At 40.4% G+C, this 24893-nt stretch overlaps 1 protein-coding gene across 1 annotated transcript in view; it reads left to right on the forward strand.

The window, feature by feature from the left end:
- COLEC12 (collectin subfamily member 12) overlaps positions 1 to 24893 on the forward strand; it is a 91239-nt gene that overhangs the window by 47784 nt on the left and 18562 nt on the right. The gene's annotated exons all lie outside the window — the stretch shown is intronic.

The raw sequence follows: 24893 nt of genomic DNA on the forward strand, positions 1-24893 counted from the left end.
TATTTGAATCTTTTGCAACATTTTCCCAAACTCCCAAGTATATTGTAAACAAACAAACAAAGCCACAGGAATGACTACAATTAGGCCATATAAACAAGCTGCATCCAGATCAAAACACTCATGGTTGCATTCTTATGCAAAAAAAAAAAAAAAAAAAAATTGGTTTATAGTCCCAAAAACCCTACCCTTGCTTATTTATGTTTGCCTTTCCATTATGGTGTTTACTGCAAGGATCTACAGTTAGATGCACTGGAGATTAGAGCACAGCCTTGAGAGACTGTTTCTCAGCTGTGGCTCTCCAGAGTCATGGCCTGAGTACCTGTTCCTGCTTGGTAAAATGATGCACAACACTGAGAGACCACCCCAGGTAGACTGCTCTGCAGAGATACTGGTTTGCATTTCATCCTTTTCTGGCAGAGAATCACAGAATCACAGAATCATAGGGGTTGGAAGGGACCTCCAGAGATCATCAAGTCCAACTCCCCTGCCAAAGCAGGTTCCCTACACCAGGTCGCACAAGTAGGTGTCCTGGCGGGTCTAGAATATCTCCAGAGAAGGAGACTCCACAACCTCCCTGGGCAGCCTGTTCCAGTGCTCTGTCACCCTCACCGTAAAAAAGTTCTTGCGCACATTCGTGTAGAACTTCCTATGCTTCAGTTTCTGGCTGTTTCCCCTTGTCCTCTCTCCACACACTGCTGAAAAGAGTCTGGCCTCACCAGTCTGCCCCCCACACCTTAGATAGTTATAGAACTGGATCACGTCCCCTCTCAGACTTCTTTTCTCAAGGCTAAACAGACCCAGTTCACTTAGCCTTTGTTCATATGGGAGATGCTCCAGGCCCTTCATCATCTTTGTGGCCCTCCACTGGACTCTTTCCAAGAGATCCCTGTCTTTTTTGTATTGGGGAGCCCAGAACTGGACACAGTACTCCAGATGAGGCCTTACCAAGAGCCCTTACCAGAGGCACAGCAAGGAGAGATGTTGGGATGAGAGAGGCAAGGAAGCCCCTTGGTTAAAGAAGGAGTGTGAGAGGGAAGTGTAGAGAAGGCAGAAGCAGTGAGGTCCAGCTTTAAAAGTCTTGAGAATCACTGAATGTAAGAGTATTCCCAAAAGTGAGATGCTGCCTCGTCTTTGTGTGGATCAGGCCCTCAGTTTTCCAACCCAAGCAAGCTAGCATAAAGATTGCAGCTTCCATGTGTCTCAGCTAGTCTAGATTAATGCAATGTTGAACATGAGAGATGCAAATCTGTACAGTGTGTTGAGTTGTTCTGACATATTGCCTGTGGTGAGCAATTCCTAGCAAGTGGGAAGCCACAGTGTGTGGCAGCTGTTGCCTCTGAGTGATCTTCAGGGGTTCCTCCAAGCATGACTGCACTATAGTAGTTACGTCTTGAAGAAAGATTAAGTTGATAAGTAGAAAGTATTGGTTAGCTACAGCAGAGCTCAAGCCTGAAGAAAAGGTTGTAAAAAGTCTTCAGTGATTTTTTAATGATGCAAACACTCTGTGGGGACTTAATGAGGAGGCTGGTGCCACATCCAAATCATGAGTATCTTATGCAGATAAGAATGGAAGTTTTCAAGAAAAGTAGAAACAAACCCTTCCAGTCCATCACTGTCTCTCTTGTTTGTCAGTCATGCGCCCTTCTACAGTTTCATCCTAGGTCAAGCTAAACTTCAGACAGAAAGTGAGAAACAAAGAAAACTGTACTGCACTGCTTTATTGATGGCAGATTTGACATACACATTTTGCTTCTGAGTAATGTGGCAGCACTGTAGCACTTGCTGAACTAGACCATTGGCACTAGGATGGGCAAAATAAATTGCATACACAACTATAATTTCTAATTTGATTTCTGCGAAGTCTATTCCATCAAACCACTGTGGAATGTTAGCTGAGCTTTTACTATCAATTTACATAGCAGAACAAATATTTTGTGTATTGTTGTTGTCTCTAGTTGAAACTCTTTTTAATCTAATCCCAAGTTTCCATGGTTTTCTATAGATAAAGCCAGAAATGTTAACTGTAGTCACATGTTTTACACTAGTTTGGTATTAGGAACATGAGAATTTAGGCACAGTTAGACTTAGCTTTGGTTTTGACCTATCTGTACCCAAGTGCTTTCTCTCTAAACTCTTCCAGTTGTCTATGTTATGCTTTAGAGAACATAATTCTTGTGAGTGGATATGTAAACATCCCCCCCACAGTGTGAAGCGAGGCGGCGTGCAGGACGTGTGGTTGAAGTTGTCAGCTACAGATATTTCTCAACATGAAGAAATGGAAATCTCGGTGATATTCAGCTGTTTTCAATCTGCTGAAGTATTTGGGTGCTTTTTTGTGTTGTTTTTTTTTCAATCCAAATTCTTTTAGGTTTTTGGTTAAATTAAAAAGATGACAGTCGCCTTATAACTTTTTTATTGAATTTATAGTGGATGTCTCTCTCTGTAATTGCTACATCACACAGATATGCTACACTAAGCAGCTAGAGACAAGTTTTCATGTGCTTGCTGTAAGACTTGGAGTGTGGCACTGTAGATCCTTTCACTCTATACCCCCTAACCAAAAGCTGTGAGAGCTACACCATCCCACCCTGATCCTGTTCCATTTTCAGAACATTCTTTAGTAGAACTAGACAAAGAGGCCGTCGTCTTAGTGTTCTCTGTGCTTCTTGATAATTTTTAAAATCTTGCTGAGACCTAAGAACTTAGACATGTTAAAATGCTTTTGGATTAAAAAAAAAAAAGTTAAAGGTAGATCACTATTGAAGGTAGTTACAGTTACAAACATAGGTCTTTAACTTACGTTTCAAACTCATAAAAAATAGTACGTGTGGCTAGCCCTGCACAGATTTGCAAGAGAGTTAAGAAGAGAATAATAATATGAAGAGATTTCCCCTCTCTGTTCAAGGAGAAGCCAATATCCTTTGACTTTTGCTCCAGAACGGCAATAGCCTGGATTCAATGCCAGGAATTTTCTCTTTGGTATAAGGAGCAGTTGCAAATTGAGTACTGGCTGTAAGATCAGACCTTTAAACAACTTTTCTGAGCATCAGAAATACTGAATGAAGCTGCTGAATCTGCACTGTTGTAACATCACGTGAGTGGGCCATGGGGCTGTGTCCATGGAAACTTCGCCCTGTACCAAAACCTGTGTCCCACAGGTTGGCCTACTTTGAGCATCCTATAGTGATGCAGAGGATGGCTTATCTCGCTCTCTGAGTGCATAAGGTCTGGAGGAGTGTTCTCTGAGAAGCATTCTTCAGTCTGAAGAGGACATCTTGTCCTTCCCTGGTACTAATCCTTCAGCATTTTTCATTTCTAGATACATATGCTTTTGCACAAGGACACTGGCATCTCTTCCTGACTCCTCATTGCTTTTCACTATGCATTACAGTCGTAAAATGCGTCAGCTTTGAAGCTGGAAAGTGAAAGCCTTTTTATTCTCCTGAATAAGAGCAACCACATGAGGACCTAACTTGCTTTATTCACATGTAACACACTTCATATGTCTAATTGATTTATCTTAGCTTTCCCAAATGTCCCCATATAGGCATGCCTCAGAGTGGCTTGAAAGGAGGGAGTGCAGCCTCATGGCTGAAGAGCTGGTGGTGAATAATTAAACCTAGCAGCAGGAAGAACCCCTGAGACAAAATCTTTGGCAGTTTTTTACACCATGTAGTGAGCTTGGGTCACCAAGGGCCTGTAAATAGCATCATAATGACTGGTTCCTCAGCAGGGATAACCATGTGCTTTGAGTTTTCTAAATGATTCAGAGGCATGCTGTGAGATAACTACTGATAACAAGCAGATGTGAAGTTTGCTTTTCAAGACAGGGAGGCAGAGGGGGAAAGTCAAGTAGATTTTTGGCTTATGGTCCTCTTGGAAAGCCTGCTATTTGAAGATTATTAAAGCTTGGAACTCAGTCATACCCAATGAAGGTAATGCTTCAGTTCTTGTGAGAGCCAGTAAAGTAATGCAGACAAGACTTTCTGATGGTTTGTACCTGAGGACAAAACTAGGACCTTGTTTTACAAGATGAGGAATGCTGTATAATTTCTAAGTGCATTTTATGTTGTGTCAGTGTCTTCATGAAAGCTTTCTCAGAAGTTGTATGTGCAGTGTTTTGTTTTTGTTTTTAATGATACCTAAGCTTTGAAGGGTGTGTTTTGTCAAACCTGGCAGCAGAACTGAATTTTTAAATAAGCAATATTGTATGTATTGTTTAGGATTTCCCTTTCAAATGGCATAACCTGATGCCTTACAGTACATTAAAAAATAAACAAATCTTGAGAGCTTCCCTAAAATAGCAAAGGTAAAGTCTCCTCTTGGCTGTTTGTCTTGTGCTAGAAATGAAAAGACACCATGGAACCATATTGAGGCTCATCAGTTGTGTCTGCCTCTGCAGTTCCTCCTTTGTGCTAGATTTCTCAACAGGAGTTCCCTTAGCTGTAGGGTATGGGTTCCCTGCCCGCATTGCCTGTGTACAGTGACTTGAATGCTGAACTTTGCAGTGCCCTCATAAGATACACTACCTGCATGGGAGCTTTAAATGCATAAATGGGACAAGCACATGGTTGTTAATGTTTTCCTTTCTGGTCTCCTTCTTCCCAAAGAGGAGCCTAATACGGCTCAGGCAGCCTCCACGAGTCTTTTGCACAAATATCCACGTGGCATCTGTATGTTTACTGTTTGCATTTGAGTCCATTTCCTATATGCATCACAGCTGGTTACTAGCTGTTGTGAGATACTCTTTTCAGCCTCTTCATCTAGACAGTGACTCATTTTTATAATCACATAGTTTTTTGCAATTAACTTCGAGAGCTTCGAGTGATTTAAAAATGCATCAGCTTATAACTTTACAACTGGAGGGGACCATTATGCCCATGTCATCTGACCTTTTGCATAATACAAGACAGAGTAATTGCTGAATGATGCCTATAAATTTTTTTTCTGTGTGCAAGGCATGTCTTTTAAAAGACAACCAGTCTTAATTTTAAAACTTCATGTAACAGAGAATCCATTAAATGTCTTTTCCACTGTTTCCTATCATTAATCATTTTCTCCGATAAAAGTCATCAGCTTATGTCTGCTAGGAACATATTTAACGTCTCTGCCCACTATATCCGCTCTTCTTGTGACTTTGTTTACTGGAAAGCCCTTTATTGTCGGAAGGGGTTTTGTCTATGAGCAGGACGTGGATGTCAGCTTAGCCTTCTCTTTGATTAAATGTTTAAAATGAGATTCTTCAGCCCCTCATTTAAGGCAGCTTTTTATCATCCTTCCTCCTTTACTGTCGAAGCCATTGCTGGATTTCAGATTTTCAATGAGTAGGTGCAAAAATGATGTACGTTATTCCAGTAGCATCACCGGCTGCAATTATGCCGCATCTCTAAATCTTGTTTATATACCCAGCTGTTGCCTTTGTTCTCTCTTCAGATAGAAGAGACTGTCAACTTCTGGTGGTTACCCACACTGCCTCATCCTGTTGTTCAAACAGTCACCTCTCTCTCCAATATGACCGGGCCTTTGGTTTTTATATTTAGTTAGAAATATTCAAACAAACAAACAAAAAACAAACAACACAATAGCGGCCAAGTTGTTTGTCCCACAGCCCGATTGCTTTGTAGATCCAATTCATCTGTATTTTCCTAAGCTGCATTCCCTGGTGAAGCTTTCAGCCCTGACCCACAGGCCCTGTTAAGTATCCATGGCAGCTGTCAGGTATTTTACATTGCACAGACACACCCTCTGCTCTCTCTCAAGTCTTGCTAGTGACTATATTGCCATTTGAAGGGGTGTGGTGCTGAAAATTTACTTTTCATCAGGCTGTTTCTGGCTCAGCACCTCTGTCATGTGTCCTCTGTCAGCAGCCAGGTGGGCTGCCAGTTTAGTAAAAAGTCCTGAAATGGATAGTGAGTTTATCAGTGGGATGATAACTGTCTTTTGATGTAACATCAGCGTCTGTCACAGACGTCTTACGTGACATAATTTTGGGAAGGTGGGTATTCCTCTGAGTCTTTGTTGAAGTGGTGTTACCATGGAAATGGGTGGATTATTTATATCCTATTCTTTTGGTGCTGGGAGGGGTTTTAGAGAGTTCAGGGTTATTTTGGTTTGTTTTTATTTATTTTTTATTTTACAAGTTTTGCTATGCAGTATTTCTGAGGCCCTCGTGGTCATAACTCCAGGTGGAGAAGCTTTACTTCTTTACTTACTAAGTCCTGCTCTGTGGAGGAGCAGGAGGTGGTGGAGCAGGGCTGGGGCTCAGTGCTCCCTGGGTTTGAGAGACAGAGAGCAGGTTCAAATCCCCACTGCGTGTCACCAGTTTTTCAAGGGAATCTTAGAATCGTTGAGAGTGGAAAAGATCTCTAAAATGGTTTAGTCCAAACCATCCACCTACCAATACTGCCACTAAAACATTTTCCTAAGTACTACATCTTTCCTTAAACGCTTCCAGGGACAGTGAGTCCACCACCTCCCTGGGTAGCCTGTTTGAATGCCTCACCACTCTTTCTGAAAAAAAATTCTTCCTAATACCAAACCTGAACGTCCCCTGGCACAACTGAAGGCCATTGCCTCTCATCCTGTTGCTGTTTCCTGGGAGCAGAATCCAAACCCTACCACGCTACCACATCCTTTCATCTATAAAGATGTTTAAACAGAATGGGCCTCAATACCAACCCTTGGGGACCACCACTTGTGACCACTTGGATTTAATTCCATTTGCCTCCACTCTCTGGGCCTGGACTTTTTTACCCAGCAAAGAGTGTACTTATCCAAACCGTGGAAATGACAGGGTGTGGAAAGAAAGACTTCAGGATTCAGAAGGTGGCTATAAACAGGCCTCTAGAGTGACCAGTAAGTTCACTTATATGTTACCAAGATGGAGAATCAAAGGCAAAGAGTGGAGATGTAGCAGAGGAATGTGGGAAATGCAGAAGAGTCAGATGAAGGAAAGGGAGGTAGCTGCACCCGCAGGGCTCTGCTGGCGGAGGTCAAAAAACAATGTGAAGAATCTGGTGTTAAGGAGATTTTAATAGTGGAGTCAAGAGGTGGCCAACCTAGGGTCCAAAAGTTTAGAAGAAAGAATGTGGAGAAAGCTCATTGCAGAAACTTCTAAAGAAAGAACACGTAAGACTTAATGACAGCTTCCGCCTCAGTTAAAAGTCTCTGATTTTTTTCATAAACCAGCAAGGAATGAATCATTGATATGCTCTGTTTTGAGACGACATGGAAAATTAACGTTATGGATGCCTATAGTGAGGATTTCTGGTGGTTTTGCTCTCATGTTGCACAAAGCTTTAACTGTCACACACACAGCCCGAATTCTTGAGCAGAAGAGAAACATCCTGCAGAAGCAAGTCAGGATGCCAAGAGAAGTTCTTGTGATATCTAGCCTTATTTATGCTTGCACAGGGGAAATTAGCTGTGCATCAGGTATTGTTAGTGAGGTGTCAGAAAACTGCAGAACTCTCTAAGGGGAAAGATACAGATGTGCAAAGAAGACTGAAGATAACTCACTAAATAGGGAGTTATTGCACCACACGTGAGCTACCGCACCGCATGCCAGTCACTCAATTTTTCCTTCATCTGGTTTATATTCAAAGCCTGGTTACAAAGGACTAAATTACCCCAGTCTTGCTGCCATTTCTTACCAAATGGTACTTACCAAACTGGCTGGTGTAGAAGAGAAGCCCCAGACTGGGACAGCAGGGAAGCTAGGTAAGGATGGAGGCACATGAGCTGAGATCACATTATTCCTCAGTCTTCATAAATGCTCCCTTGACTAAATGATATTAACTTTGCAGCATTCTAAATGCAACTCATTTGCTGAAGTTCTTAAGTGAGCTTTTACATTTTTCTCATGTACAACATGCATGAGGAGGGAGTAATTTAGGTACAGAAGGCATTACAGTCATGCAGTGATCAAGCAGAGAGGCTCTATTTTGCGTTAATTTCTCCTGATTATGTTATTCCCTATGGCCTAGACTGTGTCTTATGTATTTTCAGGGTCCCCAGTGGTATTTATGGAAGCACTCCCTTGACATGGAAGCAGTAAGAGCTAAAGAAAGTTTGGGAACTGAGAAAAGAGAAGCTGATTTTGAGCATTACTTTTTGTTCCAGATTAGTGAGCCTTCTTTGCTTTTCAAGTCCTACTGGATATTCCAGAAGATAATATCAAAACACATAACCAGAGCTGTTGGACAAGGCCTCTACAGTTACTTCAAAAAGAAGTACCTTAAATACTTCAGGTGCTGTTCAGTTTTCACTTGTACCAATTTAGATCTGGAGTTAGAACGTTGGAGTGATTATGGATTTGCATTATGTGAAAGAGTTGAGAATTTGGTTCAGAAGGAAGAGTTTGCTCAAAAAAGCAGCAAATCCTATGGAAAACCTGTGATTATGGCATTGTTTGATGTATCTCTGCTGTAGAGTGTCCAGATCTTTTAAAATCTACCTGCTGAAGTTTTGTTCCTGTGCTATTTGGAGAGGACAGGGGCATAGTCTGCATTTCAAGGTCAAAGATGTAATTAAATACAAATACACTTAAAATTCCTCTAACAAATGTGTCAGGATTCTGTAGATCTAGTTGATGTACATATTCTAGGGCTGAAGATGCTAAAATCTAAATTTGGGGGAACATTTTTGTAACTAAAGAATTTATTTGGAAAAAAAAAAAAAGTCTAAAAGTTTAGAACAAATAATTTCTTCTGTCTTCAAGTTCTTCAGTTGTTGAATCGTAGATTTTTCCCATGTATCCAGTGTCTGTCCCAAGCATGTAGTTTTCTTTTTCTAGAGCTGTTGTTTCATTGTGTCTACTCAGCCAAAATCAGGAACTGCAGTCCCTTTTTGATTGACAAAAATGAGCAAGGAAGTGGAATTAGTCCATGTCCACAGGAGCCTTGGCTATAAAGAAACTTGCTAATAGAACAGATTTCAAAGGAACTGAACCACCAGCAACTTCAGTTAAGCTCCTGCTTATGTATTTAAACTGTTTCTTTGATGAAAGATGTCAGTTTCAATAGGAATTGCCAGGTAATTTTTAAATGCAAGCTCTTTCTTAAGTAATTCCCATGAACCTGACAGTGCTTTACATTCTTGTGGCACATAATGCATGTAGATGTGTGTGTGCTAATTAGGTGTGCTAATATTGAAGAAGTGCTTGCTCTGCTGGCTAGCGCATCAGAAGCAGAGGGAGATACATTTGAAAAACTGCAGTGAGGGCAGAGCCAGAAAACCCACTGATTTCCACAATGTTTTGAACTAGGTATTCTGAAATGCTGCATTACAAAACATTAATTTTTTCACTTGAAAGTCTCAATAGTATGACTGTGTCGTTAAACAATTGCAGATTTAGAGACAAATTCTGCAGATTTCTGAGTGTCTACAGCTGCAAGTGAGCTGGTGCATCTGCAAGGCCATCTGAATATCAGACTTCATTTACACTACAGAAAATTGTCCTAATTCATTATAGTAGTCTTTCAGAACTGGGTTTCTGCTTGTAATAGCTGCTAAACAAATTCAGTCTGTTTAATAAATGTATGTCTTGAACAGGCAAAGGGAAAATGCAAATTTTAGAAGCAGTGTGCTTTGTAGCATTCTTTGTCCCGTACAACTGAAAGATGGTCCATCCTTTTTTTGTTGCTATTGCTTGTTTGTTTTTGAAAAAGTGAGTGGGCAGCAACTGACAATTTTGATCTGCGTTTGACTTCTGTACTGTCAGAAAGTGAAGTAGATTGGTCTGTGACTTTAGCTGTAGATGGAGTAAACTGACAGGAACTGGCACTGAGTCCAAACGCTAAGACTTAATGAAAGTTCAAGGCAATGTTTTCTACTTTGTAAGGTTGCCAGGTACAATTCAGATAAGTTAAGAAGACAGAGGCCCACAGTCTGTCTTTTTGCAGCAAAATTAAGTGCCCTTGTTGAAAGAGACTTTCAGTTCTACTGCAACTTTTTATCTATCAGTAGGTGCTGGGCGAATTATACAATCCGTTTGTCTGCAGGGGGCACCCAGCTTTCCATGTTCCGCTGTCTACTAGGCAAAGAAGCTGCAAAAAACAGTGGTATATCTGCAGGCTGCTGAAAAACTCATCTGGAACTTGAGCTCCTTGACTATAGTGAATATAGTGGCTAAAGAAAGTTCAAGCTCCTAGGGAGGCAGGTTTCTTGGCTGTGTAAGGCTGGTGCACTAAGTATGTGATACACAGTGAAAAGCTGACAAAAAATCTCTTTGGTCTCTATTCTCCTTACAAGTTGAGGGAACCATCCCAACAGAAATGGATAAAGAAAGTACTGCAACAGAATAGGCTTTAATGCTTAAGCCTTCTTGACCCAGTATTTCTGAAGAGCTTCCGGTACTTGATCTGCTAGATCCTTCTTTCTACCTTTTTGGTAGTAATCGAAGTATCCTGAAATGCAGCATTTACCTTTGTTGATGTAACTAAGCGGTGCAAATTGAGCAGAAACTGTGCACAGGGTAGGGTGCAGGGTAGGATGCAGACTGGCTGCATCTCAGTAATTTTTCATGAATATCAAGTGAACCCAATCTTAAATAGTAGTACTTCAGTAAGTAATTTCACAAGCCTGTCAGTTATCACTCTCCAGGTTTTTAGAGGATGCTGCTCTTTCCCAACTCGATCTTAAATCCTTTCTTCCTATACTGTGACTTTTAGTAGTCACCAGCATTATCAGCAATTGATTTGTGTACTGATGGTGTGTGTGCTGTAGTACTATAATCTTTTCCAGTACTGTATTAAATGACTGAAACATTGCTCTTCCATCTTATTTTTTCTTATGTTTCGAGTGCACTTTGAAGAAGTTGCACTTTGACTAAGAGAGCTTCCCACCAGAATTTGGTAAGCAGTGTTGAAGAAGCTCCTACACAGTCAGCTTTAGGACTTTGATCCAGTCCATTAATTATTGATCAAGTACATTTATTAAAATTAAATTAGAAAAAGGAAAGGGCCAAGATCAGAATGGTGTCTTTTTATCTGCAAGTAAGAGACACATACCTGCCTTGCTTTGCAGCTCTGCAGATGTCTGCATGCTGGGGGAACCTTGCTGCAAAAGGGCCAGGTCACACGCTGCAGAGAGTGTCCACTCTCAGAGAAAAACAACAGAGAGAACGTGTTTAGCTAACAGGATGAAATATATCTCACCAAAGCTCTCAGCATTTTCTGGCAGTGTCCCAGGGCTATGATTCAACATAATGGACTGTCCCTGAGCAGTTTCTCCCATTGTTTTAATACAAATGGGTTTTAATTACCCGCCAGTCTTTATTCCTTTTGATTCATATTATTTTGTTCCTTGTGCAAATAGACTTACCACATGTTTTATAAGAAAAAAAAAGTGCTACAATGTTCCAACATGTATGGTTGCTATGCTGACCCTTATCATCTGTATCCAGTGCCATGAGACATCTGAGAGGATTATCTTCTTGCTCTCTGTTTTCATTCTGGGCCCAGCTGGATCCAAAAGGCACATCCTCCTCAAGGAAGTGAGATACTATGTCAGCACTGTAGATTTTCTCCTAAATACATGTGCAGCAGGACAGAGCAGAGACACACCTTTTTCCATGTGTAGAGACTGGAGCCAGAACACTTAAACACTCTGACCTCGTGTGTGATAGGACATAGTCATATTCAGTTACTTCTGTACAAACTCCAATATGACTTGGGTTTTGGCTAAAGCATATATTTTAAATAAGGAGTCAAGTTTGATCTAGAGACATTAAAATACAGGGAATCCCTAGTGATGGTAATTTGTTCCAGTTGTAATTACCTCCACTGCTGGAATTCTTGCTTCATTTCCAACAGGCATCTTTTTTCTTTTTACCTCCAGCTTGTAGCCAGGGATTCAAGTTAGAATGATAGAATCATTAAGGTTGGAAAAGACCTCTAAAGTCATCCATCTACTGCCAATGTTGCCCACCAAGCCATGTTACTTATTACCACATCTACACATTTCTTGAACACCTCCAGGGATGCTGACTCCACCACCATGCCAGGCAGCCTGTTCCAGTGCCTGACCACTCTTTTGGAGAGGTTTTCATAATATCCAACCTGAACCTCCCCTGGAACAGCTTGAGGCCGTTCCCCGAGACTTGCAACCTCCATTCTGCAGATGTAGGAATTGAAGGCAGCCCACTCCCATATATACTGCCTTGAAGCTAGCAGCCATGGAGGCCCTTGGCCACCAACTCCCAAAGACCTTTTCTCATGGTCTTTGCCTGACCAGCCTGGCCCAGAGGCCCAAGGTTGTCAAGGCTGCAGGTGTTATCTCAAGCCACAACAATACGTGGGACATTTGGGGTCCCTGTGACAAGCCGGGTGTCAGCACCATGTTTCCCAAGGCCTGTTGGGCTTCTAGCTCCTTGCACCTAACTGAATCCTCTGTCTTTGCCCAAAAATCATGGAGGAAATTATTTGGTAGCTTCCTTGTCATCTCACCCGTGCTATCCTTCTTGGAACTACTTCTCTCCAAGCACAGCATACAGTTTTATGCTTTTTGTTCCTTCCACACTCTTAGCAGTGTTAACAGTCATTTTCTGTAAGTGGTCCCCAGCTTATCCTGTGATTCACCTTGCTTGAATGGCTGACCTGCATGCCTCATTAGTTAAGCGTTAAGTTTTGTGGTCCTTTGGAAACCTTGCAAAGATTGTGTCCACAGCTGAAAGAGGCCCAAGAAGGATCTCCCACAAAGCTGGATGCCATTTTCAGACAGCACAAAATATTACAGAGCAGCTAAGCAGTTTAGTAACTAATGAAATGATTAGAAATTAAGTGCTCTTCTGTCCTCTGGCGTCTATCCATGTACAGCAAAATTTTGACCTGAATTTGCTCATGTACCTTGGCAAAAGACCCAGAGGAAATTTCCATAAGTGCCTTTAACTTTTGCTTAATAGAGCTTTCAATAGAAGAAGGAGTGGAAGAGAGAAGAACCTGCTTAACAAACTAGCCTGGAGAAGAGAAGGCTCCCAGGATACCCAACAGCAGCCTTTCAGTATCTAAAGGGGAGCTATAAGAAGGAAGGGGACAGACTCTTTAGCAAGGTCTCCTGTGATAGAACAAGTGGAAATGGTTTCAAACTAAAAGAGGGGAGATTTATACTGAATGCAAGGAAGAAATTCTTTATAATAATGGTGGTAAGGGACTAGGTTGCCCAGAGAAGTGGTGGATATATAAAAAACAAAATATATCTTTCATCAGATTCATCCTGATGTTTCTGATCATGCTGAAAGCTCTTCTTTTCATGGTTATGTTTGTGATGTGAGTCTTTAGCTATAGTTCATGGCTTTCAACATTTCCTGCTCTGCTTTTCAAGAGTATATAGTTAATATATAGCCATGGAAAAAGTCATACTGGGCTGAAACTTAGCATATGAGGAACCAGACAAAAAATAAATGTTCAAAGTCAAATAAAACAGCTGAGAAACAGGTATTTTTAGAAAATGTTTTAAAGTGTGAAAATTATTTTTCAGCCTATTATTTAGAAGACTTAGAACAGTACAGGAACTTAGTCCCTGTGGACTCTGAAGACAGAAGGGAGAGTTATTTTGCAACTCATTAGACTTTTTAAAAATAAGTTATAGTGCTATGCGTTATTTTTTTAATCCAGATTTTCCATTGAGCTGCCAGTTTGGCTGCTTTCCTGCTTTTCTTGTTCTGTGCTTTTAGTTTGGCGTGGAAGAAAAGCCATTTTCCAGCTCCTTGGTTTGAGTGATGCACCTGCAATTGTGTGCAAGTCCGTGGAAGCCAGAGAGATTACACTTGTGTGGCTGAAACTGAGAAGGAATATGAGTGTTTAGTGCAGTGATCTACTGAAAACATTTGACACTTGCATTGGGCAAATAAATTGTAGTGTCTCCACAACTAGGTTGAAAGGCTATGGGTCAGCAGTGCAATGTATTTCTCTGTTGGAGTTCCAAAGAGCAGCTGCAGAGTATGGCATAAATAACAGCAGATATTGACTTGTTTTGGAGTGAAAAAGCAGGATGTATTGACCCTGAAGTTAAATATTGACCCCAAATTTGCTTCAGTCATTTTTTTGCTTGAAGCAACATAAATCTTGGAGTTTGGCAAAAAAATAAGAGTTGAAAAACAAATTTAGGCTTGACATAGTTGTGTGCAATTCCATTAACATTCTGAGTCACCTTTTTCTGTCACCTTTTACAATAAGTATCAAAAGGGACCGTTTTCCTCATGTTTTCAAGTGGTGTATCAAAATCAGGACTTGATTGTAATAGCAATTATTTGAGAACTTCAACATTCTTTAACAAGTTCAACATATGATGGAATTGCAATTGTAGAAAAAACACTGGGAAGCAGTAAGCTAGTTTTAAGGTAGATATTTAGGTTTGAGGTCTGAAAGACTTTGGCACTAGCTTCAGGAAGAATAACTTTTCAAAATAAAAAGAAATGTACATAAATCATCAAAGTTCACTCAGGACCTTTCTTCCTCCTTACCTGAATTGTTTCCCTCTGAAGGAAGCATTATTTTCTCTTAAGATTGCTTTCATTGAAAACCAAGTTAAGATTTACCATTTTTGTTGCTTTTTTTTTTTCCTTTAATTTACAGAATTGCACCTTACTTAAGAACCTCTAATAACATATTTGCAAATCTATTGAGGAAAAAACAAGTCTCACTTGCAATTTCTGGTCTAAAATATTTTCTTCCATATTCGCACACGTAGCTGTAGATTTGTTTTACACCTTTTGTCTTTCAAGTGAAATGCCATTAAAGCACATAAAGTTTGTAGCAAAACCTACTTTCTTTCTTTACTCTTTGGAATAAGAAAACTGCTCTGTTCAATTTAAGACTCACAGCAATGAGCCTGAAACACCCAGTTAATACTTGAGAACTCCATCTGCAGATCTAGGAGTCACAGGGTCCATGACCTCAAAGCAGACCCCTCCCCTGTGTGCTGTTCTGGAGCCAGAGACCCTTAAATTCCTTGGCTCCATTAAAAACAGTTTGTAAATACTTGGTTTTCTGTGATTTCATGAAGTAGTCATCAAAGGATTGTAGATTTCTTTCTATGCAAGTTCAGCAAAGGGCATATGTTTCAGGATTATTAGTATTATTGCTATTATTGTTACTGTAGGAACAGAACTAGTGGTTTGTTAGGGGTTGTCTAAGAAATTGGGTGGTTGTTAGAAGGCAGGCTGTTATGAAGCTTTTAATGGATTCATCAACTTTCATATTTCTGTATTTTCAGTAATTATCATCTATTTAGCCTGACAATTGCACTTACAGTAGGAAGGCAGTAGATGGGTACTGCATAAGTAGGTAGTATGTCACTTGTTCTCCTGGCCAGCTGCTTATCTTATCTGTGACTACAGTGCTCTGGATGCCATTCAGCACAGCTTCTCCTCACTTGCCATGAGTGGATTTAATTCATCTGTTTCCAGTGATTGTGAACAATGATTGTCAAGTATATATTTGCTTATTTATTAGGAGGGAAAACAGGAATTGCATTTATTGGCCACAATTCTATCTCTGTGCAGAAAGTTGTAGTAATTTATGGAATAAATTTTCTTCTCTAGATACAGCTGAACACTAAGCAGGGAAAAGTCATGGCAACTGCCATGGTATTAGGTGGAAATACTCCATTTATCAAGGCTGTTCCTCCTTACATTGCACAGCACATTGGCACAACTATGTGAAAATGTTCTGATTACTTGAGGTACGCACTTGTAGTCTGCTTTTTATCCAGGAAATTGGATGCTGATGAGATGTGTCTGAGTCAGGACAGGAAAAGAACTCAGGAGGTGGAGAAACTGCAGGACGTAGAGAAGACAGGAGAAAGGAAGAAAAGAACAGAATGACAACACTGAAAGGTGGTAACTGCAGTGGGTCACGGTCCTTCATTTTAGTCTAGAAATCTAGCTTAACAGAGGAGGAAACCTCTCCTGAAAAGATAACATTCAGGAAAAGGAAGCGGAGATCGAGATTGTTTGCAGGAGGTTGATTAGGTTAGAAATGGAAACAGGATTTATTGTCTCTGCTGTCAAGCCTGCAATATTTCTGAAGAAAAAGCTATACCTATAGTGGCTTTATAAGAGCAATGAGGTGAAAAATAAATCCTACCCCTGTCAGCCCCTTGCCTTTAGAGGTGATTTAATGCGGTGTTCTTGATTCTCCATGTGGCACCATTCCAGAGGAGCACTGTTTGTACCTAGACGTAATTTCTCTCCTGTAGTTGAACACGTAGCCTCAAGAGATGAAGAGTGAATTTACAGTCAGTGAAGTTGTGTCTGCAAACTGTGTTCAACGCAGTGCCTGCGAACATCCTTTCTTCTGCATTCAATGATGGTACCTCAGCCAGGCAGACTTGGTGTTATCATGGAACAGGTCAGTCACAAGTGACAATTTACTTTCACTGCTGTAATTAAATAAACAAGAGGAGCATGCCTCCATATGTCTATGCCTCTCTAGATGTGCTCTGCCTTGCACCCACTTTCCTCCATGAGTGCTCTTCATCAAGGCCCAATCCAATCACTTGATCAAATTCCAAATACAAAAATCCAGCAGTGATAGAAACACCTTCACCTTTTTTCATCTGAAAATAAGTCTTCTAAATTTCCTCAAACAGAATTTTCAGCTGGAAAGAGGCAGTTCTTGTATTAGAGGATGCTTCCTAGTGAAAGCAGAAGAAGCCTACTGCTAGGTCCAACAAAGGGTGGATCAAGGTCTGAATCTCGACTTGAGGCATCAAATCTTTATTAACTTTCTTAAGCTCTCTTAATGTCAGTTGTTCGCCACAACATTCCAGCTGGTATGTGTAACAGGCCCATAGATACAGATGTTTTTGAATTTTAATGATAACTAATCACAGTCTTTATAACTTTCTCAAACTTTTGCTTTCCCACATTAAGTTGGAAATATTTGTTCATAGCACACAGGTAATTATTTTTCCATCCTGAAAACCTCATCGAAAGTAGCACTCTGTATTTTTCCATAATGGAAAAAGAGAAATACTTTTTTGACATCAAATACTGTTTGAAACTTTATTTTGTTCTGTTCCAGTAGGTAGTGGAGATGAGAAAAAAAAAAACATGATGAATGAGAAGGACATTCAGTGGGCTTCCTCCAACCCAGTGAAAATTGGTTTGGATTCATATTTCTTGCAAGGATTTGAAGGCACACTTTACGGAGACGTGGAATTTTATAATGCACTTAAGTGAACAACCTGCTACAATGGCATTAGAAATGCACATGTGCAAGTGTGCACACTCAGACACTTCCATAGAACAGATGTGTATTCCCATTTGACTTGTGCCGGCACATAGCAAGCTTAATTTTTGCAGAAAGCTGGAGTACTGTATATGGCAGCATCAGCGAAGCTCTTCTTTGGTCTGTAAAAAAGTGATCCAACCTATCACATTTTAGCATTGTCCTCAAAATGATGTTAAAAGTTGCAGAAGAAGTTAATAAAACCAGTGGTGGAAGCTCCCTGTAAAGAGAATGGGTTTCACACCTGTGCCCTGGCTGACCTCACCATTTCCCCAGCGAGTCCTTCTGCAGTACAGGTGTCAGAGCTGACAGCATCGGGACAAACCATATTTGCAGCTTCAGCTGAGACCATGTTGCCCTCTTAAAGAACTGCATCTTAACAGCCTCAAATCACACAGTTGTTATTTTTTTTACCTACCAGTTAATCATCACTAGAGTCACTAACGCCTAAATACTGCATTATAAAAATAGAGAATATTAGGGAAAATTTATACATAGTCTGTTACCTTTTTCCTCCTTCCAGCCTAATGTAAATTGAATTAAAGCTGAATATGTGCATTAATCATCAAATAATACCATCTTAATTAGGAGCTACATTTTACAAAGCAGCTTGCTTACTTAGGAACAGAGGGACCAGATGTAGGCAGAAGTGGCATTACTTTATCATCTCGCTAAATGCCTGAGGTCTCAAGGACAGATCCCTTCTGTGACTTTGCTATGGCTTTGTTCAGTCTAGTTTTAATTAACCCATTGAACGAAATATCCTCAGATTTTCTTCAGACGCTGTTGCACAAACTAAAGATCTGGCTTTGATCTCCCTATAGATCTGGCTGTACATCTTGCGAGTTAATCTAAAATTGTCCTGCTTGGGCTATGATTGGAGAAAGGTTTTTTTCTGTGATGTATTGTGACTGTTTTGCCTGTCAATGAACAGGTCTTTAATTCATACATGATTTTTATCTTCTTTTAACTGGTCTAGTTTTTCTGTCATCTTCTGAACTGCTTAATTGGATTTTGGGGTTTAGTTCCAGAGACATACACTGAGTGATCCCCTTCTTGAGTTTCATTAACTGAGAGCAGACACATCTCTCTAGTTCCAGACGGTATTTTGAAAGCAGCAGCACTTACTGGTTTTTTGTTCTGGTTTGAGTTAAGCTCTAGACATGTCTTTAATAGCCTATGGGATGTTGGATCCTCTGGTAGTGTGATATCCTTATACAACTTTGCTATGGCTGGACCTTAACTACTGCAAATCTGTGATTTTTGTTAAATGCAACCATGCTAGTTCTTCAGTTCTGCTCATAGTATTTTCGTAACATACAGTTCAGATACTCAGCAGTCTTTGCTCATCTTCTGTTGTGGCTGGGCTTTTTGTATCCTTTCAATTAAGATATTTGATGTTTAATCACAGTAGGACATTGTTTGGTAATAGTATGTAATTAAATGGTGATGGTTGTTGAAGTGTATAATTAGGATTTTTGACAATTCATTGTGAATCTCTGGTCTGTTGTGAAGAAGAACAAAGCCAGAGAGAAAATGCTGGCTGGGTTATATAAATAAGTGAGAGATGATGGTCGAGCTGAAAATGAGAGTTCTTCCCTCCTGTAATGAAAGGCTTTGTGTACATTACGTAGAATATAGTATTTCTTAGGCTGAAAGCTTTCCAGAGATAATAGCGTTGGCCCTCTGAGACTCTTCATTATGTCAGATGTGGAATTATGGATTTACAGGAAGCAGACGCTGCCACTAACAGACTTAGTCTCATAGAGGAAACTTTTCCTCTCCTGTCTGAAGAATTTCAGGCTGCAATCTGCATATTATCATTTGTGAGGTTTTTCTGAGGTACCCAAGGGAAGAAATCCCCCCATTTACAGTGAAATACGCTGGATATTTTGGACAAAATGCCTCCTCGTGTCTGCCTCCAGCTTCAAGGGACAAGGGACGTGGTGAGCCCTGCTGGCCCCAGCCCAAGCAGCACCCTCCCAAAAGTGACGATGGCTTTTAAGGGGCAGGATTATGAAAACCCTGTCAATGATGGATTCTTCTATTTTATTCTGACTTCAGCCTTAGAGAAAGACTTTCTTTTTAAGAGTCTAAGAATACGCTGTTCTCCTAAAAGGCAAGCTGAACATCACTCATCACTATATAGCTGCAAGAAAGGAGCATCTGGGTGAAAAAGAAAATCCCCCAGTGTGCAGCTCTTTCGATGCATAAGTTCCCACACAGAGAGTGGGCTTTGGGCTGTGCTTTTTTCATCTCCAGAGGTCATTCAGACAAGTTGTCAACTGTGTGATGGGGCGATCAGGTTGTGCAGGACCCTGCAAAAACCTGTGAAGACAGAGTGGTTTTGGGTTGGTCTGTTTATTTATTAATTTATGAAGAAAGAGGCACTGTGTCTTGTGGTGTTTACATGAAATATCGAGTGCCTTGCTGCCATGTTTCATGATTTTCCACCTGGTGCAGGAAAGCTGGCACAAGCAAGGTAAGTACATAAACCACTCCTTAGATTTCAGGTTTAGTTGCTTTGATTCTCTCCTTGTAAATAAGAAGAAACCTTTCAAAAATAAACAAAGCTTGCATTTAAAAAAAAATGGGAGCAGAACTAGTGAACTCCAGAACAAATGACAGCATGTTGGTGTTGAGTATTCTTAGCAATGGCAGAGTAAAAATCTGAGCATGGAGTTAAGCTGGCTGCTCCCATCCACCCACCCAAAAGCTGGCATTGCATCCCTTGACCTAGCGGGACCTTTGCCAATGCCAAGTGTGTGGATGCAGAAGAAAGGCTAGTACCCATGGTCCCAGACAAGGCTGAGCATGAACCACTCTGAGTTTTTGCCATTTATAACCATTATAAGGAATGATTGCTTTCTGAGGTCATACGGAGCCATCAAGTCATCAGTTTTGCTGACTGCAGCTAAACCATTCATGGAGGATCACAGGAATTGTTTCCGTGAGGGGTAGGTTAATAACCTGCAAAACCACTTGGAAAAAAAATAGAAAAGCTTCAGTCTGAGTTTTGTGGCTGGATAAATCCAGTAATCACAGAGCTGTATGAGGTGTATTTTTTGCAACTATGTGTCTGTTTTGATTTCACTGTGCTAATACAGTATTCTGATTTTTGTGTTGGTACAAGTGCCTCTTTCTAAAAAACATATACACACATATACATTTTTACATGAGCATATGTATGTATGTGTACATGTTCACTCATATATGCCAGAATTTGAAAATCCTCATCATCCTGTAAGATAGGTTTACTTTCCTAATACCTAATAATGCTAATTATATATGTGTATATATATATACTCATACATATACATACATACATTTTGCACTTGGATGTGTACATTTCAGTGCTTACAGATGTTTGCTTTTTTTTTTAATGGGCTTTATCTACATATAGGTTCCTCATGGGATTGCCTCCTTTTGCTGGTGATCTTGGCACCCACTTTGTGGTTAAATACTTCTCAGCATTTGATTCCTACCTACATGTTGTATGATCTCAATAGTTTATTCAGGCCCCTTAAATATAGCTATTAGATCTGCTACTCATCAGTTTCAAAAACATTATCCTGGAAAAATTTATCACTTGAAGGATGCAAACCAGGCTTGTCGTCTTCCTTCCAAACTGGAAGGGATGTAATTTCTTCACATTGAATCGCACCGGGAAGAATTCCTCCTAACTAATGTGCATATTTTTGTTTCCTGCACTCCACTTCTTCAGTTGTCTTATCAGCACAATTTTTATCGGGGTTACAAAGGGAACCTTGCATCTTGGTCAAAATTGATATGCTAGCAGAAATATGGTGGGGCCACCTAAGATCCTGCAGCAAGAGCCAGGAAAAGGACACAAGGAAAATACTTCTAAAAGAATTATTCAGCAAGAAAGTATGTGTGCATATCATCCTCAAGTGTTAAAAGACATGCTCCTGACATGCAATACAGTTGAGAAGTTAATCATTTTGTAAGGTAGCTGCTCTGTGTCAAAGAGCAAAGATTCTTGGTTTCCTATTAAAAAGTAGAGAACACACACACACACAAAAAAAAAAAGCAACCCCTCCCCCAGTAAAACCTCTGCTTATCTGGAGCACAAAAGGCATCTGCAGATGTCTACCCCCTGCATGAGAACAAAGTTTTCAGCCGCTGGAATGCGATGCTATAAAAACAAATACTACAAAGCCTGGTAACAGGGGGATGTCTCACTTGCATATTTTTTTGTGACCATCTTGGTTTGCAGAGAAGGGAGTCCCCAAAGTAAGTAAGCCAGCAGGATCTCTTTGTACTGGGTCGCTGTCTGTTTGGCCAGATGTCTTCCCAACAGGGAGATAGAAAAACCAGAGCTCTTATTAAAATAAGTTGGGAAAGGGAATGGAAAAAAGCATGTGTCCAGCAAAATGAGGCATATCATGTCCCATCTGATATTTATTAAACGTTGATCAAATCCACGGTGAGAAATGCACATCATGCGGAAGTGACCTTGGCTCCCTGGTTTTTGAAGTTAGTGACAAATGTCTGGGAGCAGACCAGCATTAAAACCATGTGTACAGGACACAGAGAGGAGTATGCTGCACTAGGAGCAACAACAACAAGCCAAGAACAGACTGGAGCCAAGAACCCAGCTTTGCAGGTTTTACATATGTTCTAGCAATGGAATGGACGTGTAGGGTCTTTCTCTGTACATTTCACTATATGGCTTTCTGGATGAGATGTAAACTGTGTGTGTCAGGAAAGCAAGCAATCATGTGAGTAAAAGTGTGATCAATTCTTGGAAGTAGAAGTTTTGTTGAAGTAAAGGCCAGGCATGGATTCCTTCTAGACCTGACTTTTAGCTTTTGTGATAAACCTGTATAATCTTGTGCCAACCTAATGGGTTTTGTGTAATCACAGTGAGCATTTGCAATCATCTCCCATCTTTTCTTGTCTACTACTTTGGCTGTCATGTTTTTCAGACCAATCTTTCAATAAAAAGGAGTGTCCTTAGAGCATGGACTAAATGTTTCTCCTCCATCAAAACAGTCCTTGGGACTGGTCCTAAAACAGGGAGCAGGGAAGAAGGACAGGGAAAGTTGAAGCCAGATTCTTTGCTTGGAGCCCTGATTGCATAATAATTCATCACTATACGGAGAGGGCTGTATTCCTGGCTTTTACCTTTGCTCATTGCCACTATTGTAGGACTGCACAAAAAGACATCAAAATGGTCTTCCACCTTTCTTTCAAAGTACCTCTATCTTGAATAATTTTTATATGCTCAGTAGGCTGGGAATCCAGCCGGTACTAGCAGAGTTAAGGGCTATGTATTTGCAATAAAGAGCACATTTAATGATTCTGAAAGACTTTACTGTGCCCATCTCTAGTGAAAGAAGAACAGCGGAGTCTGTTAGATCTCTCTGGTTTTTCACTGCACCCTGGACCTGGGGCATGCTCGATGAGGCTGTGGGGGGAATCACTGGCAGGCATGCACAGCTCCAGCCCAGATTAGTTAATGGACTCGCTCTCATCTGTGTGATCATGTTAGTACGCCGTGTTTATGTTACTGATACCAGCAGTGCTGGATTGTTGAGGGACGGAAAGCTCTGGCTTTTGTTCGGGTGTTCTGATGTCTGTTTGAAATATGCTGAAAGTAAAAGTTCTTAAAGCCAAAGTGCTGTTTTATTGAACCAACGGTAGAGAGGACTAAGACAAATGAAACAAGATCTTTGTGATGTACTGGAGCATATGTGATACATGATGCTGGACTGCAGTACATCCAATGACATCAGCAGCATTTCAGCTCTTTACACTACCCAGGAAGTTGGAATACAGTGACAGAAAGCAGCTCATCTTGTAAAATGAGTAATCTTAATATGAGACTGCAATCAAGTGATACTTTTCTATGTGCAGTCGCTGTCAAATGTTTTGTTTATATTTCTTACCTTTCTCTAGGCTTTGTACCTCTGCAGTCTGTCAGTCTTCCCAGTTATGGATTTGATCCTGCTTCCTTTAACATTAAAATAGTAGGGAGCAAGATTTCTGTTGTCTGTACAGAGTAGAAGGTGAATGTCCCCAGATTTCCAGTGTTTTTTTGACATGTAAGATGTTCAGAGTCTTAGAGTTCTGGAATCTAAGTTTTAAATGCTTCTGAGGAGGAATCTTATGTTAAACGCACAGTACAGAGCCCTCAGTGAGCCCATTAATACTAGCTAACAGCAGCAAAATGGTGCTCGAGACACCATGAGCTTCCACTGTGAAATAATTTAAGTCTCCAAGTAAATACTGCAAAACTTTAGAAAATTGCTCTTTCTTCCTTCAGTTTTTTCAGCAAGCAGAACTTCCCCTTGTAAACCCCTTGCAGCTATCAAGCAGAAAAAGAAAACCAACCCTCACACCAAGGTCTATAACCAAATGCGGCAATCAGATTTTGGAGTCTTCACTTTTTTTCTTTTGTGGTGCAGGTGTTACCAGTCTTCCAAGTCCAAGCGCCAATAAACGGGCTCTTCAGATGCCCAACTCTGTACCAGCTCCTGTCCTTTCACTTCCAGGGCTCACATTTGCAAATCATTTTCCTCTGCTGTTCCTGAAAAAAAGAACTGGTTATTCCCAACTGATCTCATACCTAAACATAAGGTATCCCAAATCTATGGCATTATATGCATCATGTAACAATAGAATGTGGCATCCTAGCTGAAAAGTCTGGGAAACATGAGATAATGTGGAAAGAAGGTTGACCTGCTGACCTATGAGATACACATTTCAGTCTTGTGCATGGCTAGTATATGTGCTAGCTGTAAACTTAAGTATAAATCCTCTTCCTGAGTTGCTCCAGTTTGGTAATCCCTCCTTCTCGTACAATGGGCCTGAGGAAGTCACTGGACTGCAGTTCTTGGAGAGAGAAATACAGTTGACTTAACACGCTGCATCGGTCACCAGGCCTTGGTGACCCCAGGGGAAGAGGCCTGTGTTTTTCTCTTATAAAATAAAAGCGAAAAACAACTCTACAGAAGGTCATGAGTTGGGAAAAGTAAAATCAGCTGTGGGCTAGGCCTCAGGGGAAATATAAGTTGCTCATAAAAAGCTACAGAACAAGTCTTGATTAGTTAAGTAATCTGGTACATAGAATTTATTAGAGCTTAAAGCTTTCCTGTGGGACTCCCCTAATAGTGCACAAATACAGTAAAATATCAAAGAAATGCATATTTTGTCAGACACTGAAAGCTGCATTTATCCTGACCTACTAATGCACATCGGAAGGAGGGATAAATCCAGTTCATTCAGTTCAGTGCAGTGGCCCAGTTCGCATATTTTTACATGATCAGTTTCTCCTGAATTTCTTCATATCTTAGTCAATGCTCCTAAAACCTTCAAGCTGTTCCTGAGGAGCACAGCAAACAAAGAAGAGTATTGGTTTCATGAGAGACTCAAAGATATTAAAACATTCTGAAAAAAAAAAAAAAAAAAAAAAAAAGCTTGAATTTAAAATAACAAGGGTTTGTTTTCTGTTTTTGAGGCCCTTTATCTTAAACATGTCTACAAGGGAAAATTCAGCAGCATTTTTCTGCTGGTATATATCTGCCACTAGCTTTACTAGCACTGCAGTCCTTGTTCTCTTTGAAAATGGTGCACTCCAAATGAAAAATTAAAAAAATCTCTCATTGTGGAAAGGAAGTCTTCACACAGTATGCATTT

Source organism: Meleagris gallopavo, chromosome 3 (assembly GCF_905368555.1).
Source record: "Meleagris gallopavo chromosome 3, MGAL_WU_HG_1.1, whole genome shotgun sequence".
NCBI lineage: Eukaryota > Metazoa > Chordata > Aves > Galliformes > Phasianidae > Meleagris > Meleagris gallopavo.